This window comes from Myotis daubentonii, chromosome 3 (assembly GCF_963259705.1).
Source record: "Myotis daubentonii chromosome 3, mMyoDau2.1, whole genome shotgun sequence".
NCBI classification, from domain to species: Eukaryota; Metazoa; Chordata; class Mammalia; order Chiroptera; family Vespertilionidae; genus Myotis; species Myotis daubentonii.
Window position 1 is genome coordinate 11,679,808 of NC_081842.1, and position 21,446 is coordinate 11,701,253.

Genomic DNA, 21,446 nt, shown 5'->3' on the forward strand with positions numbered 1-21,446 from the left:
TCTGACCTTTATAGTGATATGGTTTATGTTCACAACTATTAAATTTATTTTCCTACTGAATCATGTATTTCCCTGCTCCATTTGCAATGCAAAGTAAAGTTTTCCCAGTGCCTCATTAACTTAAATTATCAATCAAATATGCTTATGAGAACTAAGTAAAGAAATATAATTTTCATCCTGACATGAGAGTCACTGGGCTTTTCTCCCCTAAGGGAAGATATACCCAGCTTTATCACCAATGTTTTAAAATACAAAGGTCTTAAAATTTCGGCTTGAATGGATTCCTGTACAGTTTCATGCTATCATTGTGGTGGTTTTAAATTGCTTAAACCGCTTTCATTTATGCCATTTTTAACATGTTAGAAATAATAGAGTCATCAGTACCCTCTTTTAAGATGAGGGAGAAAAACAGAATTCCTTGGAGATTTAAGCAGACACAGGATTGCGGATCTGAATAGCTGCACACTCACCCAGGTAATCGTCTTGTGAAATACTCCTCAGGGCTTGAGTGGTTGGAATAGTCCTTGGGTGTTTGAAATAGCCATCCTGGGACTTCGGGGAACAACATTCCATCATACTCTGATGGCCAAGTTGTGACAGTGTGTGTGTTCTTGTGGCATTTGCTGGGAAAAAGAGGTATTGAAACAGCAAAACAATGAAATCAACCATAGTTTCATATAACTGAGCTTCTTGGGCATTTGGGTCCTACAAACTGAAATCCAAAAGAGATGCGCTGTAGCTGTGAGGTCAGTAATCACCGAGGGCATTTTCTAATGGAGTCTCGGAAGGCTTAGAAGCCCTGCCTTGAGAACACCAGGTTGAAGAAAGGTGTGCAGTGAAGGTTTGTAGGCCCTAGTCAGGATGCTGTGGGCTCCTAATAGCTACCACAGGACATGGAGACTTTACTGGGCTCGTTCTTGAATATACTTTATGAAAAAACATCTTTCTACTCTCACAACTAGAACTGGGCAAGCAGCCCCTGCTTCAGGACTCAGTGATGATGCCACAATCCATACAGATGGGTTTGGAGGAAGATTTCCAACCTACCACCTTGGAAAATCCACATCAGATTTTGAAGTGGCATCCACATAAGTGAGGTGCCCGTCTTCCTGGTTTCTTGAGTGGTTTTCCACACAACCTCGAGGGCACTGAGGATTCTTTTCTTGGTATTTCATGTTGGGAATGAGGTCATCCAATCAAAAGTAGTGGCGCTGCTCAGAAATGTTATGAGATGATTACCTACAACCAACAAATGTGTTTAACTACTAAGTGTATGGAATTGTCTTTCCAAAAATAAGTAAAAGGGAGTGAAAAAGTCTTGACACTGGTTTCACAATGTTTTGGGTCTTGGATTATTGTTGGCAATAATGTAAATACTATTTATCCTTAGCAATATCTAAATATCCACATATTTTAAAATGTAGCAAAAAGAGCAGAAGTAGAACATAGTGTGGCAGAAAATAAGGTGGGGAGTGAAAAGGAAAGAAGCAAAATCTTGATATGTAGAGGGTTTTTCAAATGTGCTTTTCTCTGTCAATGACGCAAACACCTAACACATTTCAATGTATTTTAATAGGAAACAGCTTTATAGTTTTCATTTGTAACATCCTATAATTCTTTAATTCTCATAAGCGCTATATCTTAAGAACAGGAAATGCCCAAGAATCTTAATTTTTTTTGTAGAATCCCTCAAATCTTTTGTGTGTGTGTTTGTGTACACTTCATTTACCAGTGTACAACCTAAATAAAATATAATATTTCAAAATAGTAGGAATCTTAGAAGAGGCCACCTGGTAAGAAGAAAAAGAAAAATTGTAGCTTCTTTGATGAAGGAAGCAGTAGGATCTTCCTGGTCATTGCTTCTGTTGATATTTAGGATGCTAAGCAGTTATTATAATTTCAATAGAATTATTAGTCAATTCAATATAAGGCTGGAATCAAATATAAGACAGTATAGTTTTCAGGCATGTTTTCATCTTAATTGGGAAAAATACTTACACTTTTTAAAGCTATAGTATTTACTCAAGGAAATTAAAATTTGAATATTTTAATTTAGCTAATTTATTTTATTTTTTATTGATTTGGGAGAGAAAGAGAGATAGTAACATCAATTATAAGAGAAAATCATTGGTCAGCTCCTCCTGCACACTCTACACAGGGGATACAGTCAGAACTTGGGCATGTGCCCTGACTGGGAATTGAACTATGACCTCCTGGTTCATAGGTCAATGCTCAACCACTGACCCATGCCAGCTGGGCGAGCTAACTAGTTTATCTTATATAATAAAAGCCCAGCAACCAAAATGGTAGAATGACCAGAATGACCATGGCCCTTCCCCCTCGCTGGCTCTGCCCCCAGGGGGTGGGTATGGGTTATCAGGCAGGCAGGCCAGTGGTTAGGGGTGATCAGGCAGGCAGGCACGTGGTTAAGGGTGATCAGGCAGGCAGGCGAGCAGTTAGGAGCCAGCAGTCCCAGATTGCGAGAGGGATGTCCAACTGCAGTTTAGGCCTGATCCACACAGGATCGAGCCTAAACTGGCAGTTGGACATCCCTCAAAAGGTCCTGGATTGGGAGTGGGTACAGACCAGGCTGAGGGACAACCCCATCCATGCCCCCCGTGAATGAATTTCATGCACCAGGCCTGTAGTTTTAAATAAATTCTCACTTATTAGACCATCCACTTGTTCATGGAGACTCGCCATCCCCATATACAAAGAAAAGAGGGGAGGGGAAGGGAGGAAAAGGAAGAGGAGAGAGGGATGAATGAAACAAGAGAAGAGGAAGGAAAGAAGGAAGGAAGGGAGGGAGGAAGAAAGGAAGGGCAAATTAGAGAAGAGTAGAGGGAAGTAAGAAGAGAGAATGAAAGGACATAAAACTTAATATTTATTGCTTTCTTTTGGCAGGCAAGTGTTTTACATATTTTATTATAATCAATCATTGCAGCAACCCGGTAAGACAGCCTTATTATCTCCTCCATTTATTACCTGGTAAAACTGAAGAACAGAAAGTTTAAATAAAATTTTAGCTAGTAAGTGGAGCTAGTAATAGAACAGTTTTACCTGGCTAAAGAATGTGTCGTGCTAATGTTCATCACTGACACAGTACATGTGGTTTAATATTTACTAATTTGGATATTAGAGGCTTAATAAACTGAACTCCTCATGCCTCATTTTTGCTTGAAGGATAATAAAGTCTTTGGTGACCTAAAATGTATTGCATTTCAGAAAGAAGAGTATAGCTGATGAAAATGAATTAAAAATTGATAAATTGATTACACAAACTATCAATTCTTCTGAAGTGTAGTATTTATTCCTTTATTTGTTAAGAACATCAATCTCTTAAAAATTGGCACCAAGAGAAACAATTTTACTTATATTCCATTAATATTTTCAGTATTATTTCTCTTTGTTGCACCCCTATCATTTTTCTATCTTTTCTGGCTACTGCCTACCTGGGAATAGCCTAACCCCTTGGGTATTTTCCGGAGAGATGAAGTGGCTCCTATCAACCCAGAGCCATTCACAAAAAAGACAGTTAGTAGCTGTTCGTAGCCAACACTCAAAACTGGGATATGGGTGCATTGGCAAACAAAACCTGTCCATTTTCCTTCCTATTCTAAAGTGGCCTTGGAAGTTTTGGCCTACGAATTTATAGTTGGGAACAAATTTACCAGATAAGGGATATTTTATTCTTGCAGTTTTAAGTTTCCAAAAAGAAGGAAAATCCACTAAATTAAAAAAAGAAAACATGTTAAATATGGAAACTTGTACATTAAACACTTGTGTATGAAGATGGATTTTTTACATTGTAGAAAACAAGCCAAAATGTTTATTAAAAGTAATCTTTAGTGATAATTGGCTGCTTCTGAGTTTTTTTCCTATCATTTCTGTCGTATTTCATCAGTAATCTGTCACCAACCTTTTCGTACCTGTAGTAACGTATAATCAGACTGAAGACTCAGCTCCACCCTTAGTCCCATGACAGTGATGAGACCATTTAGACCAGTGGTTGGCAAACTCATGAGTCAACAGAGCCAAATATCCACAGTACAACGACTGAAATTTCTTTTGAGAGCCAAATTTTTTAAACTTAAACTATATAGGTAGGTACATTGTTGTTAACTTAATTAGGGTACTCCTGAGGCTTAGGAAGAGCCACACTCAAGGGGCCAAAGAGCTGCATGTGGCTCGCGAGCCGCAGTTTGCCGACCATGGATTTAGACTAATGAATGTTCAGGGAGTTCTACCAGAAGGCAGTGTTGTTCATCTGATAACTCCATTTTCCACCTAAGAAAACTTCTCTGTTGCAATAAGAAAACAGCAATAACTTTTGCATGGTAGTGATACTCAACGGCATGCTTCCGCATGAGAGCTTTCTAGGAGGTTTTGCTGCTGATATGTTTCAGTCTCATAATATTATGAAAGCTGGAATGAATTTTGCACATCACCCCATCACTCTCCCTATTGACAAATAAGAACATTGAAGCTTACAGAAATGTAATGACTTCTCTAAATCATCAAGGCCAGTTAAGGGTGGAATAAGAACCAAGCATCAATTCTCCTGTGAAGTAGCTTATTAGACTTTCCACTGCACCACACATCTTTGTGGTTCTGCTGGTGAATATAGACTAAATTCTAGATTCCTGTTATCTATCCACTCACCGATCATTTATCTATTTTATTTATAGACCAGTTTGCTTCAGAAAGGATGTAAATTGACTTGCAAAAATAGACCCAGCACAGTGAGATTTTCAACATTTAATTATGAAGTGAAAAGAGCATGAATTTTAGAAAAATAAGCTGAAGCCATGATTGAGGATAATGAACAAGATGTATGTTGGGGGACTCTTCCATTGACTAAAGATGAGACGTGAATAAGAACCCAAGATTTCTACTCTGCAAAAGAAGAAACGTGATTACATCAGGTAGATCAGATAATTGAATCATGGGTTAGAGTGGATTACTGTAGCCATAAAATAAGAATAACTCACAGATATAGAGAACAGAAACAAACTCACAGATATAGAGAACAAACTGATGGTTGTTGCCAGAGGGGAGGAGTGAGGAGAATAGATAAAAAAGGAAGTGAGGGGAATAAGAGATACAAAGTTCCAGTTAAAATAAAGTAAATCACAGGGATGTAAATTACAGCATAGGGAATATAGTCAATAAGCTTCCAATAACTTTGTATGGTGATAGATGGATACTAGATTTACCATGGTGATCACACTGTAAGGTATAGAAATGTTGAATTACTATGTTGTATACCTGAAACAAATATAATATTGTATGGCAACTATACTTCAATAAAAAAAATAGAATAGACCAGTTGCTCAAGAGAGCAGTCAATACTTTCTGACAAAATTGATAAATCATTTTCTTGAAGAAAATGGCACCTCTCCAAAGAAATAAATTGCAAGTAAAATCAGCTTTGTGCTGTAGCTCCTTTCTGACCATATGTTCTGTCAGAATGTAAAAAGAAACTAAGTAGAACATTCTGTTCATTATGGTTTTGCAAAATTATAAATAGAACTTTTGTAATATTATAACTTAAAACACAAATATAATTAAACTCCTGCCTGATTATAATTATACTAGTATATTTAAGGATATCATTTTATGTGAAGTCACAGTCAGTAGTAAAATTGCTGCCCCATGATACCATTTTCCTACTGATGTTGGAAACTCTGTCATTTTAAGGTGAGAAGTCTGGGATTTATGGGATGTTCTGAAGTTGTAAAGGACATCAAAACTCTCAAAAGATAGTGATTAAGCCTGTGGTCACAGATAGTAATCACCTAAATATTATACACTTTAGAAATAAGGCTAATTTATTCATTTAAACTCTCCTTGGTTTCTTTAATTATTCTTTGTATATAGTTTATTATGCCTCCATGAATGATTACAATGTTTATGGAAAGGAAAAGTCAGCGCCAACTAGATCCGTTCCATTTCTAGGTCAAGCTCACTAACGTTCCATAGACGGATAGAAGGTTGCCTATTTACTTATCGTGAAATAATCACTGGTTGATGAAAACAAAAAGCCTTTAACTTTGATCTCTCAGAAGCTCAACCTTATCATTTCATCCAGAGATTGATCCCAATGAGCCATGTTGTTACCTTTTTGTGTCTTAGCGGTGGCTTCCCAAAGGATCCAGATTCATATTTTGTTTTGGTTTTTATAATTGTGTTTATTTTGTCTCCTATTTCATTTCAACAGTCCATTTGGTCAGTCAGGTAAACAAATTTCCTGTCAAACTTTTACCCCAGAGCTCATGAAATGGACTACCCCATTCAACAGGCACTTATCCTAGAATCATAAATCATAAACCAGAAAATCAAAGTCCATTTTTATATCAACTTGGTTGAAATTATTTTTATTTTTCATGAGAGATAACATAAAGATAAAAGATTTTCTTGTAACTTCAGCTGTCCATTGTCTTCCCAAGATTTTAATTTCTTTCGTATTTCCAGTTCAGTCTGGTAATAGAACTTCTTCCTACATAAATCAATAGACATGGGAGTTTCAATGAGTTTGTCAGTTCTCAGAAGTTTACTCACTGCACATAAGAGACTTACAGGAAGAAAATGGGTCACCTGTTACACATGCTTTGCCACTTCACCATTCCTCAGAAAATCATCAATAACCATAGTCCTCTCTTTCATGAGAGACCAAAGCATATTTTCTCTGCCTATCAAATGGCCCTTTTTGTTTCTTGTGGCATTGGGAACTACTGCCTAAGCAGCTCTGAACATGCCCTCCTTGAAAATGGTTATACCTGTTGCTTTACTTAGAGTGGTGCAGAATTTATAGTAATTCCTCTTTTAAGCATCATGTTGTTTTTACATACTGATTTCTTGATGATGTCCTGGATATAGATTTACTTTTTTAAAAATTGCCTCTTTTCAACATCCTCCTAGGATTATTATTTTTTTCTTTCTAGCTAGCAATTTATCATTTTATTAATGAGTTAAAAAGAAGAGAGGTGGTCCTTAAACCTGTTCACCTTGCCCTCAAACAGATGGTCTATTCTGTTCTCATTGCACCAGTAATTGGAAAATATTTTGGTCAAGATGTCAAACAACAGAGCATATATCTGCATCTTACTAGAATAGATATTTATGTTTCCATACCAACAACTGGGACTCAGATAAACTATAATCCCTGTGACTACTCTGTATACACACACACACACACACACACACACACACACACACACACACACACTTCTCATCCCCTATCTTTAAAACCCGGAAAATCATTAAAAATTCACATGGCAAACCATCTATTTTTTTATTTTATTTTATTTATTTTAGAGATAGAGAGAGAGATTTGTTGTTCCACTTATTTATGCATTCATTGTTTGCTTCTTGTTTGCATGTGCCCTGACCCAGGATCAAACCAGAAACCTTGGCATATCAGGATGATGCTCTAACCAACCGAGCTACCTGTCCAGGACCACAAACCACCGATTTTTAACATTTCTACTGTAGTTGCATAAACCAGGGAGCATTCATGATGTTAAATCATCCCAATCTCTTTCTGATGAATCTCTGCTTTTGAGGAAAAATGTGAACAATGTCAGCCTAGCTCTTTTCTGCAGTCATTGAGTATTCAATGATCCATGAACCAAGTATCTAAAGTCACAGTCACATTTCTGCATCTTCTTCGCCATGGAATCCTTGGGCTTAATTACAATACAAATCTACTAACATCAAAACATGGGTTTCCTAGGCACATATCCAAACCATAGTTTAGTTTTTGTATCAGGTAGGGTCCTGGAAAGAAAAGTTGCCACACTGCAACTGAGTAATTTGAAAAGATTTTATTTTTTATTGAATTTGTTGGAATGACATTGGTTAATAAACACAGGTTTCAAATGTGCAACTCAAGAGAACATCACCTGCATACTGCATTGCTAGCTTACCACCCAAATTCAAGCCTCTTTCTGTCCCCATTGATCTCCCCTTTGCCCACTTCCACTTCCCACACCCTTTTTTCTCCTGGTTATAACCATACTGTTGTCTGTGTCTATGTTTCCTATATATATATGGTAATTTCATATATATATACTAGAGGCCCAGTGCACGAATTTGTGCACGGGTGGGGTCCCTAAGTAGGCCTGGCCAATGATCAGGGCCAATCGGGGCCGGGCCAATTGGGGCTGGGCTGATTGAGACCTGTTGGCCCGGGGGAGGGACAGGAGGTGGGACCACAGGAGGTTGGCCGGTTGCGGGGAGGGGCCATGGGAGATTGGCCATCCAGCAGTGGGGAGGACTGGCCAGGGGAGGGACCATGGGAGGGTGACCGGCCAGCTGTGGGGAAGGACTGGGGGGGGGGGTACGCTGGCCGCGGGAGTTTGCCTGTGGAAGCACACTGACCACCAGGGGACAGTTACTGTGTTGCATGTCTGCCCTCTGGTAGTCAGTGCATGTCATAGCCACCAGTTGTTCCGGTCGTTTGGTCGTAACAGTCTCTTAGGCTCTCTCAGAAGGGGAAGAGAGTGGGAAGAGGTGACGAACTTGCAAAGGGCATCTGTATGGAGACAAATTCCTGAGAGAAACTCTAGCCTCCAGGAGAGGGAGGCAGCCAATACCCGGGGAGGGAGCCTGGAAAATAACATAAGCAAACCTCACTCTCTATCTGTGCTTCCCATTGGCTGGATCCAGCCTGAATCCAGAGGACAGGGACCCTATGGTCAGCGTCCTGGGGCATAGAGTAGGAAAGATTCAAACGTGGAACTTGAGGGAATAAATGGAAAATATTCAGCAGAGTCACTGCACTTGAAAATGCTAACCAGGTGAGGCCACACGGCAGATATAACAAGGCATTTTTCAGTCCAAAGCAGAAAATCCGATGCTACAGATAGTCTCATTGGGATTCAACCTGCACAATCTGTCATCCTACCTTTACATCAATTTCTAAGCTAATTTGTCTTTGTACTTCTCATGTGCATGTGTCCTTGGATAGTCATTTGCCTAGTAAATTCTCAGTTAATTCATGTGGAGTCACTGAATAACTTTCCTCTGACCTTTGTCCTGTATGAGTTTCCATCAGCAATGCTTCAAAACACCCAGACCAGCCACGTATCTACATGTGATGGTAGGCCAGATTTGGGCCAATACTCCAGAATGCTGTATTTCAAGGCAGCGTGATCAAGAGAAGCAAGGACAGTAGAAAAGCACCTGTCAAGTGAATCTATTTAGAAAAGTCTCTCGAAATACTCTGTAGTTTCACTGTGACATGGTCTCATAGAGTTAAAAATGGCACAAATGGAAATGTTCAGCAGAAATTCATAAACTCCTTTTCCTCAATTTCACTATGAGAAGGAAAAAATGGGGGAGGGATGCCAGCCAGTTTCAGGGGAAAATAGATGCAAGAACATCTTTTTCTGCCCACAAAGATGAATGGCCTGTAGCGATTGCCATTTGAAAATGGCAGTCTCAAATTGTAAGCATCAGTGAGATATTTTTAAAAGCAGGTAGGTCCTGTTCAGATGGAAATGCACATGCTTCACTATTCTGCGGAAAATAGGTATGTATATTGCTTCCAAGAAAAGGGTTTATTTATTTTTCCCCTCTAAAATTTTATTATCTCAGGGGAAAAAAATCTGTACTGGGTAGTCAATGAATGTTCTACATGAGTATGCAGTTGTATTACTTTTTAGGCACAAAAGTAAACCCTTTAAGTCCTAGTATCTAATTAAGATAAAGATTCACCCAGCATGCAATTTTGCCTCTTTAACATCTTTTATGGCGCAGTCACTCTGACTCGCAAAGCATCCTCCATTTTGGTCACTGACCCGGAAAGTACAAATGAGAGCTGGTAAAAGGGTAACAATGTACCTTCTGAATAACTCACTGTGAAATGCCTCAAACTCAAAAGGCATCTTAATAAAAATTCACCCACCAATTCCATTCCTCTGAAACACTAGAGAAGCACGAGGAGGAAATTTGAATTTCACAGCTCCTCCTGCAATAATCTAAAGATATTTTGAGCTCCATTTAAAACATTTGGATGTGGTATTTTGCTGTTTTAGAGCCAGAAAAATGCAAAATCCTAATAGTTAAAACCACTTAATGATAAATGACATTTCTTTACTTCACACTTTGCTCCTAGTGAGTGTCATTTATCTCAGCACCATTTTTAAAAGCTCTCTTTGTTTATTTTATTTTTTTCCTCAATATATTTTTTATTGATTTCACAGAGGAAAAGAGAGGGAGAGATAGATTGAAACATCAGTGATGAGAGAGAATCATTGATCAGCTGCCTTCTGCTCACCCCCAACTGGGGATCGAGCCTGCAAACTGGGCATGTGCCCCCTTAAGTGAAATCAAAGCTGGGACCCCTCAGTCTGCAGGTTGACACTCTATCCACTGAAAAGCTCTCTTCATTTAAAGAAACATACCAAACAAAAGTAATTTTAAATATTTTTATGATACAACTAGAGGCCTGGTGCACAAAATTTGTGCATGGGGCACAGGGGTCCCTTCAGCCCAGCCTGCACCCTCTCCAATCTGGGACCCTATGGGGGATGTCTGACTGCCAGTTTAGGTCCAGGATCAGGCTTAAACCAGCAGTCAGACATCCCTCTCACAATCCAGGCCACTGGCTCCTAACTGCTCACCTGCCTGCCTGCCTGATCGCCCCTAACTGGCACCCCTGCCAGCCTGATCACCCCAGGCAGTCTGCTGCTCAGTCGGTTCATCATCCCTCACTAATGCCCCTGCTGGCCTGGTCACCTCACGCAGCCTGGTGTTCAGTTGTTTGGTCGTCCCTCACTAATGCCCCTGCCAGCCTGGTCGCCCCACTCAGCCTGTTCGGTCATCCGTTCAGTTGTTTCAGAAGTGATGGCCCCTGGCTCTTTATATATAGAGATTATGATATCTATTTTTTTAAAAATCTTATTGTTAAAAGTATTGCAGATGCCCTCTATTACCCGACCCCCCACTTGCCTCCCTCCACCTGATTCCAGTCCCACCCCAGGCCTTCACCACCCTATTGTGTCCATAGGTAATGCACATATGCATATGTTCTTTGGTTAATCTCTTCCTGCTCCCTTCGTCCCTCAGATTTATTCATCAGTTTATTTTGTTCATTAGATTCCTTGTTCGTTTATTTTGATTTTTAGGTTCAATTTTTAATAGATATGTATTTATTGCCATTTTAGTGTTCATATTTTTTATCTATTTTTTTCTCCTTCTTTTTCTTAAAGAATTCCCTTCAACATTTCATGTAATACTGTTTTGGTGGTAATGATATCTTTTAGCTTTTTCTTGTCTGTGAAGCTCTTTATCTGACCTTCAATTCTAAATGATAGATTTGCTGGGTAGAGTAATCTTGGTTGTAGGTCTTTGCTATTCATCACTTCGAATATTTCTTGCCACTCCCTTCTGGTCTGCAAAATTTCTGTTGAAAAATCAGCTGACAGTCGTATATGATATATATTTTAAAAAATAAAGTTCTTGTCATTTGCATCAACTTCAGACTTTTGGGCAATACCTCCTGTAACATATATTTTTATCTAGCTTTGTTACATAAATAATGTTAGCATGATCTGTGAATGAATCTTTTGTTTCTGACCACTTTTAAAAATTAGAGTTTTATTTTTGATTTTTTAAGAAGGGGTTGCATGTATAGTAATTTTCTGTGGCTGCCCTAACAAAGTATTATAAACTGGATGGCTTAAACAATAAAATTTTTTAAATATATTTTTTTTCAATTACAGTTGACATACAATATTATATTAGTTTCCGGTGTACAAACCAGTGATTAGATATTTATATAACTTACAAAGTGATCACACGGATAAATCTAGTATCAGTCTGACACCATACATACTTACTAAAATATTATTGACTATATTCCTTATGCTATACTTATATCCCGAGGACTAGTCTGTAACTACCAATTTGTACTTCTTAATCCCTTCACCTTTTCCACCCCTCCTCCTAACCCCCACCCATCTGGCAACCATCAGATGCTCTCTCTATCTTTGAGTCTGTTTCTATTCTGCTTGTTCCTTTGTTTTCTTTAGATCCCACATATAAGTGAAATTCTATGGCATTTGTTTTTCTCTGTCTGACCTATAATGGAATATGACTCAACCATAAAGAAGATTAAAATCTTGCCTTCTGCAACAGCATGGGTGGACCTAGAGGGTGTTGTGCTGAGTAAACAATAGAAATTTATTGTTTCACAATAAGCTCTCGAGGCTAGAAGTCTAAGGTCAAGGAGTCTGCAGAATTGGTTCCTCCTGAGGACTGTGAAGAAGATTTCTCTCTCTGGTTTTCAGGTGGTCTGTTAGCAATCCAGCACTTCTTGACTTATAGATGAATCACATCAATTTCTGCCTCCATTTTCACATAGCATTCTTCCTATGTGTATGTGTAAATTTCTCCTTTGCATAAGAGCATCAGTCACATTGTATTGTAGGCCTATTCTGAATTCAATATGAATTCATCTTAACTAATTACATCTACAATAACCCCCTTTTCAACTAAGGTCACGTCAAAGATACCAGAGGTTAGTATTTCAACTTACGAATTCGGGAAGGGCAGACACAATTCATCCTATAACACCAGGTCTGATCAATAATTTCAGGGTTTTTTCTCCTTTTTGTGTCCCAGTTGCTATACTTTCTATTACTTTCAAGTTTATTAATGAGCTTCTACAATGTCTTCTGCTTTTAAACCCGTTCAATGAGTGATTTCTTATTCTTTGCTTTCGGTGTTCTTTATTTTATACTTCTAGTTCTTTTCTCATTAGTTTCATTTCCCTTTAAATACTGTATTGTGAGTTAGGATTAAGATCATTTTTTTCATGTGAATATCCAAAGAGTTTAATCTATTTATTAGAAACACTCACCTTTTATTAGTGAATTGCTATTTTTAAGACACTTTGCACATTACTATTTAAATTTATTATTACACTAGAGGCCCGGTGCACAAATTCGTGCATGGGTGGGGTCCAGCCATCCCGCCCCCATGGGGGCCCAATTGGGCCAGGCAGTGGGGAGGTGGAGGGGATGTGGGAGGTTGGCTGGCCAGTCCCGCCCCTGATCCGGCCAGGCCGGCTGGGGGGGGGGGGGAGGGGATCACCCCCTGATCGGCAGGTTGGCCAACCGCAGTGCATGCCATAGCGATCAGTTGTTCCAATCATTCTGGCATTCTGGTCACTTGCCTTTTATATATATAGATATTTTTCTTGTAAGCTTTTTCTCCTATTCCAGTTCCTGCTTGTATATAAACAAACTTATAATCATCAATATAGTGACACTATTTAAATCATTATTTAACTTAAGAGTTTTTAAATGAAGTAACTTTTTTTCTTGAACATAATCATCTTGTTCTACAAATAATGAAATTTTTATTTCCCTCTTAACTATCCTTCTACTTTTATTTATTTTTTATCTTATTGGCTGGGGACCAAATTAAAATACTGAATTTTTAAAAAGTGCCATCATCTTGTTTATAATCTTAAGAGAATATTTTCAATATTTCACCATGATATATGATTATTCCTATAGGGTTTTTTTTAAAAAATATTGTTTGTAAGATTAAGAAAATTCCTTTCTATTTCTAATTTGCAAGGGTTTTTTGTTTGTTTTGTTGTTTATTTTCATCATTTCATAAATGACTGTTGAATTTAACTAAATGCTTTTTCTGTATCTAACAACATGATCACATGACCTTTATTTTTATTCAATAACAGCAGATTATGCTGATTTTAAAATATAATTTATTGATTTCAGTGCAAAGAAAGAAAGAGATAGAAACATCAATGATGAGAGAGAATCATTGATCTGCTGCTTCCTGAATGGCCCCTACTTGGAATGGAGCCCACAACCCAGGCATGTGCCCTGACCAGGAATCAAATCCTGACCTCCTGGTTCCTAGGTCAACGTTCAACCACTGAGCCATGCCAGCCAGGCCTGATATTTTTTTAATCTGTATTTACCTACTTGGAATAAACCCCACTCAGTCTCACAGATAAAACTTTCTCATGTTTATTAAAATATCATCTCAGAGAAATTGATTATAAACACATGTTGGGGTTTTTCTTGAAATTTGTCACACAAAAAAGGAGCTTATGTCATGACAATTCAGATAATTCCTCAGGGAGGGACATTCTAGGTAGGAAAGTAGCTGTCCAGTAGTCACTAAATTGGATGAAATATAATGCAATGGCTGGTTAAATATTATAGGCTCTTTGTGAGATTGGTTAAATGACATTAGGCTCTTTCTGAGGTTGAACACTATTAGAATTTTAGGAGGGGCTCATAAATTTATTAATTTCTATTAGAGAATTGGAGAATTTTATCAAGAATGGCAATTACTTCCAGGAGGAACACCTGATCACATTAGACCATAACATTCTTCCAGGTTTTAAAATATAAACTTTTTTTAAAGTCAAAAAAAGGATCTGTTTATTAATTAAGGGGGTTGTGCAAGACTATGAGACATGCTTAAGATTTCATCCAGTTGTAGAACAAAAGAACTTGTTCACAGCAGAAGTTTAAAGGGATAGTAGAAAAAAGAATAGGTATTATATGCTGGAGCCCTATTGAATCCTGCTGATCTCTACACCATGGTACATACCCTTAGATTCACCACTCATTTTTCTAGTTATTTTATGTAAGAGGATAACCATGTAGGGATCACACATAGCTGTTATGATTTTCATTTTAGCATGACTTAACTCCAAAATAATTAAGAAAATGAGAGAAGGTGGGTGATGGGTAGAAAAAAAAAAGAAAAAAACTTCAATGATTATCACCAAAGGAATGATTATATAATCAGGATCTATCAGTAAAACTAATTAATTCTCAGCAAACATTCAAATGATGATCATTGAATGTTTTCATTAACATTAATACTAATACGTTGCTAAATTAACAACAAAAGAGCAGATTACAGTGTAGTCTATTCTCATCAAAAACAATGTGTGCATAAATGATGTATATAAAAATCACATATGTAATAATGTGGAAAGTCTATGTTACCTTATTTCAGGAATGGTAGACTTTTTATATTCTTCTTTTTTATTTTTAATGTATTTCTTAAATATTATTAGCTTTTATAATAAGAAAAAATGTTAAAAGAATCTACTTTGTTGTAGTTAGACACAACCTTCCCATATCCTATATAATAAAAGACCAGCAACCAAACAGCAGAATGACCAGAACAACTGGTCAACCAGTCGCTATGACATGCACTGACCACCAGCGGGCAGATGCCCAATGCAGGAGCTGCCTCCTGATGGTCAGAGTGCCGCTGGGCTGACTGGGATGAGTGGTGCTCCCACAGTGGGAGCAGCCGCTCAGAGGGCGGGTCCACAGCTACTCGGTTGACCAGGATGAGCAGTGCTCCCACAGCGGCCCATCCCCGCAGGCCAAGCCCCCACCAGTGCACGAATCCTGTGCATCAGGCCTCTAGTTATCTTATAAAGGCCTCTAAAGCTGTATTAAAAAAGAAACTTTCCTCCATGTGAAGCCATTCTTTAACATGCTTTACTGACTATACATTAAAAGGCCAAGAGAGGTACTCCATTGAACTTCTGTCCCGTTTCCTATGACGCCTTACTGAGATTAGAGCTTAGTGTGTTTTCATTCTGAGCCTGCCTGCCCCAAGTAGAACACATTATTTCACCATATCCCATGGCATCTTTTGTGCAAATCAACTGTCAAGTAACCCACCAAATGCAATGTATCCAGTTCTCCTTACAGTTCCTGGAGGTCCTGACATCTTGAAGTCACTGGTCATTTTCCCATAGTGATACTTTGTGACTCCATCAAGCATTAGAATCTGCCTGTACAAAAGGGACAGGCATAAGAATGTAGTGGCCTGAGCATCATGTAGTCATTGATGGCAACAGTCCTGAAAGCGGAGTAACCATTAGGTAAGGGCTTGAGCGCGTAAATCAGATTCCCATTATAAGTTCGAAGAAAGCCAAAACGCAGCAGCCAGCTCCCATCTGCAGACCACAGCGTCGACAGAAGCCAGGAACGAGCACAGGGCACCAGACGTCATGAGCTTCTTTCATTTCATTCGGCGGAACTCTGATTGGAAAAATTATCGCTGAGTATTCCAAGCTCAGTGTGTGTCCTATTGATTTTTATTATCATTGCATATAATGTCTCAGAGATAATAGACAGCTGAGAAAAAGAGTAGATTTCTTCCCCCTGTGCAAGGTGGAAATCAATTCCCAATTGTCTTTTGTTCATAAATGACATATTCAATTTAGTGGTAATATGCCTCCTGACTGTTAGCCAATATTGTCAGCAATAAAATAAATTAACATGAAATTTTCTTCCTAGATATTCCATAATACTCCAACACCATATACAAATGCTTGTCCTCAAATGACAAGATATTTATTGAATGTGTTAATGAAACCCCAAATATCCAGTTCTCTAAGGGAATGAATTATACTAAATAAGCAATGATCCAAATGATAGGGATATTATTTCATATACTTAATATTTCTTTGACAGCTTTTAACGGCGATTGTGTATTTCTCTGACTGTTTAGGCCATTATATAAACATTACTGATATATAGACTAACTTTTGTGATGTTCTATAGATGTAGAAATTTTGGCCATCTCCCCTAACCGGTTTGGCTCAGTGGATAGAGCATCAGCCTGCGGACTGAAAGGTCCCAGGTTCTATTCTGGTCAAGGGCATGTACCTTGGTTGACGGCACATCCCCAGTAGAGGGTGTGTAGGGGGCAGCTGATCGATGTTTCTCTCATCTATGTTTCTAACTCTCTATCCCTCTCCCTTCCTCTCTGTAAAGAATCAATAAAATATATTTAAAAAAAAAAAAGAAATTTAGGCCATTAGATAGAATACAGACACCTGCTTTATTGGGGAAAATGTTATCATTTCATTGTTCCTATTTATTATTTGTACCTTTCTTTTAAATGTGCAGAACTAGACCTGAATAATCTCCATAGCACAGATAATTTTCTGAATATAAACACAAATATCATAAAATTATCTCTATGACTGCTGCCATTAATAATCTTTGTAGTATTATAGTTTTCACAATAGTTTTCAACATATTTATCATTAAAACAATGTACCATGGCCTCTTCCTTATTAGTTTGATCTCATCTTCTTTGTCATTGTACCTCATCTGTAGATAGCTTAAAGAGAGAAAGGTATTTGGGCATAGAAGATGAGCTAAGTTTTAGGAGCCATGGCAGATGTTGAGGATATCAGCATATGTGCAGGAAAAAAAACACACAGAAAAATTGATGCAGTACTTACAAAGGTAATTCCGTTAGAAGGAAAATTAATTGTTTTGGACAGAATTCTGGGGAAAGCCTGTGATAAGAAGATGCCCAACCATGAAAATAGATGAAGGAAAAACTACTCTCCCTACAAATCCTGAGGGAGAGTAATTTTATGAAATCAACAACCATATAGTTAATGAAGTTTCACTCTAAAACAGTTCACATTTCCCCCACTTTTTCATAAAAATGTTCTAAAGTTGCCTGGCCAGTGGTTGAGCATCAACCTATGAACAAGGTCATGATTTGATTCCCAGACAGGACACATGCCCGGGTTCCAGGCTTGATCCCCAGTGTGGGTTGTGCAGGAGGCAGCCAATCAATGATTCTCTCTCATCATTGATGTTTCTATCTCTCTTTTCCTCTCCCTTCCTCTATGAAATCAATAAAAATAAATTTTTAAAAAATATTCTAAAGTCATTTTAATTGAATTTATTGAGATGACATTCGTTAACAAAACCATACAGGTTTCAAGCGTACAAATCAAAACATCTGCATACAGCATCGTGTGGTCAACCACCAAAGTCAATCTCTTTCCATTCCCATTCATCCCCCATCTGTCCACTTTTGCCTCCCTCATCCCACTTTCCCTCTGGCTAAAGTCATTTTAATTTACCTGAAGATATATAGTACTTAGCTGTCTCTTCATATGTATCTCCCACAGCATGTACTCTGCCATATTACAAGTATAAAGGACATTATCTGTTCTCCCAACACAGTTTTGTACTTGTTTGTTTTGATATATATTACTACTTTTGAATTGGTTATTGAAGTAAGACTTAAATTACTTGTTCTCCTAATACCTATCCAATCCCCGAAATCTTAGAGAAAATTATATGTGGTCTCACTTGGCATGTAAATTTTTTCTAGGAATAAAAAAGGAAACTGAGCATATGATGTATACATTCAACTGAACACCAGAATCAAACGTTTTGAAGAGACCTCTCAAAGAAGAGATGGAAAGAATTCACCAAGTATTTGGCAGAGACCTGATTAGTGTTTGTTCAATGACCATGGAGGGTCCCCTCCCTCCACCATTTTCCAGGCACTACGCAGTGTGCTGGGAAAGAAGGACAACGCGAACACAAGCCTAGAATCCTGTAGCTCACAGTTTGGAAAAGGCGTAGATAGGAGAGCAAGTCATTACCGTAGTGGGCCAACATTCTAAGAAGCATACAAGATGCTATGAGAACTCAGAGGGAGAAAATGCCCCAAATGATACTTTTGTATTAATCAAATTTCCAGCTTTAAAAGAACATGATTTAAAACTGAACACTTCATAAATTAAAATGAGACACTCTACTAAAACTCCTAATCGAGGGAAAAGATTCTGGTCTTTCTCCACTTGGTCATTAGTGTCTGCATTAAGAAACATTTTGATTTGGTTTGGGTAGGTTCAGGTGTGAGTTTTTCTCTCACCTTCCTACATAATGCAATTTGGGTTGCAGTAACATTTAGAAAGAGAAGATGGTGTTTGTTTATGGAAGCAAATAACAGGACATCTGTTATTGTTGCAAATTTTAGGAGATAAAATACTATTGAGAAAATGTAAGTCAGTGTATGCTCTAGTTCTTGTAAATCAACAAAGATCATGTTTAAATATTATATATGCAGTTTCACCACATAAAAAACACAGAAAGATAATTTTCCAACTTCTCATGCTTTTTCTTCTTTACCCATGTGCAGAGCAAGTAAGAAAAGCCATTTTTTATGCATATTCTCCTTACAATGTGCAAATGAATCCTTTTCTTGGAAAATGACAATGCTTTATTTCCATGTTTTCTACTTTGTTATGGGGAAAATGGCTATCCTACAGATTTACATGCCATGCTCTGCTGCCCTATGCATATTCAACAAAGAATAAGAAGGTTTAAGAGAAGGAGAGGCAACCTTAACTCATGGGAACTCAAAATCAGAAGAGTGTTGCTAACATCAATTTCATTTGGATTCATAAAGGCAGTCTCCATAGCAACATCATTTTCACAAGACACAGAAATGCTGCATTTTATTTTGTTTTTTAGTGGAAAAGCAGAGGGTAAGATTATCATTTTTCCCCATATCCCATTTATCTTCTAGCCTCACACAGGCCCGATTGCATTCAGAAGGAGCTTTATGGACATAAAAGACGGCTCCCTATTTAAGTGGAATAATGCTCTTATCTGAGTTTCTTATAGAAACATACAGTGTTAGAGGATTTGGGATCGATCTGCATTAAACGACTCGTGAAATTAGAAACATATTATTTGACCCTAACTCTGAGAACTTGGGGTCTAGTTACTTAAACATGAATGTAAATCCAACAAAAGAACTCTTTTAAGAGTCCAATAAAATCCAATTTGTATGACCAAACAGCTCAGAAAAACATCTGTCCTCTCTCTGTGTTTTTGCACTTGCTTTGAGGATTAAATTTGGAAGGAGAATGGTTATAGTTTAAATAATTTTTCATGAATAAAATGTATTTATATTAATCCTTCAGGTATTGTTGCTTTTAAAATACATTTTCTTTTCTTCATAAAAGCTGATGGTGAAAGAGGAAATGTAGGGAATAATTGACAATAATTCTTTACTCACTAGATTATTTAAAGGATTATCCTTAGAAAAAGTACTGGTTTTCAATTCTCTTCTCAGTATTCAAACACTGAATAATCTAACATCTCTGGTTGTAATGCTAAACTACATTTTAATATTACAATTGTATTACAATCCTATAAATGCATTTAAAACTTTGGGGAGGGGAAAGTCTAAAATAAATGTTCACACAAGAACCTGGAATAACTTCATTAGGAATAAATACCTATTTATTCAATAAACTAGAATAAATCTCTTTGGAGCTTTCATGGTCCATTGTCTACATCTGCATAATTAGGTGAGAGATTTTCTGATGTTTTTAAACCAATCACATCATGCGTCTGGCAAACCAGAGTGATGTTAATGAAAATATTTTGTACTATCATTAAACAAGTAATTCTTTCATAATACATCCATTCCATATTGGAGGTTTATAAAATGCTTTGTATCTATTAAAATTACAAGATGCAGAAGAAAAAGCATGACATTCGAGTATATACATAGCATAGACATTAACAGTCCCCTCCAATACTAATTGTTTTATTCCTTTTTGCTTTTGCTTGATAATGATGGAATTAATGCTGTGAAAATAAAATTATGGAATAGCTAGAGAAATGTACTTTTATACATTTTACTCAAATGTATAATATAAATTATATAACTTCTAGACAAAAAAGCTTTATGGGTAAGGTTTACATTTTCCAAAAAGAGACAAATTTACGTGTCCACGAAGAACATTTGGTTGATGGAAAAAACCTAGAGTCAAGATATAGCCAATTCTAATAAAACAGAGACAAATTGACAAATGACTAGAAACTCTAAACAGAAATAGAGCCATTAGAGCACATTACTTCTTAAAGAACAATCAGTTTTAAAGATTATCAAAATATATTAAGCAAATATATCAATATCTAATTTTGATGTTATCCTTATTTGAATACGGAATAATTCTAAATGGTAAGACTTATTATACTAAAGATCAAAAGCCATCAAATATTATTTATCTTAATATGTACATTAAATAAATGTAGCCTGCTAATTGCTATATCATTGTAGCATAATTTACCAATATTCTAGAATATTCTGTTAGCTTAATAATCTGTTTTCTTTTCCTTTAATCAATGTTTGCTATTTAAAATCCTCTAAGCACATATTTATTATGTTTTTGAATCAAATAAAAACTTTTTTGTATCAAGCAGAAACTTTTTATTTCATTTACTTTTCTCTGCTGATATTTCTTACCTTATCCTTTTGTGCCAATGTCTATCATATTTCTAGCCACAAAACACTGTCAGAGACATTGAATCATAGAACAGACTTAAACTTCAGAGGGAAGGCAGGGGAGGAAGGGCGGGAAGTTTGAGGGGGTAAGAGAACAACCAAAAAACTTGTATGCTTATAAGCATAACCAATGGACACAGACAAAGGGGGTGGCGGTGAAGGCCTGGGCTGGGGAGTGGGAGCAGGCTGCGAGAGGACAATAGGGGGAAAAGAGGACATATGTAATACTTTCAACAATAAAAAATTAATGAAAACAATACACACACAAAAATGCACAGTCAATACCAGCCTAACTTGTG

The 21,446-nt window shown here is 37.3% G+C and overlaps 1 long non-coding RNA gene across 2 annotated transcripts in view; it reads right to left on the reverse strand.

Moving 5' to 3' along the window:
• Nucleotides 1–6,350: 6,350 nt before the first annotated feature.
• LOC132230002 (uncharacterized) overlaps nt 6,351–21,446 on the reverse strand; it is a 106,722-nt gene continuing 91,626 nt past the window's right edge. For both annotated transcript variants that reach the window (XR_009451785.1, XR_009451784.1), the window contains 2 exons: nt 15,699–15,879; nt 6,351–6,499 (listed from right to left, as the gene is read on the reverse strand). This is a non-coding gene — a long non-coding RNA (uncharacterized LOC132230002). The remainder of the gene's footprint in view (nt 6,500–15,698; nt 15,880–21,446) is intronic.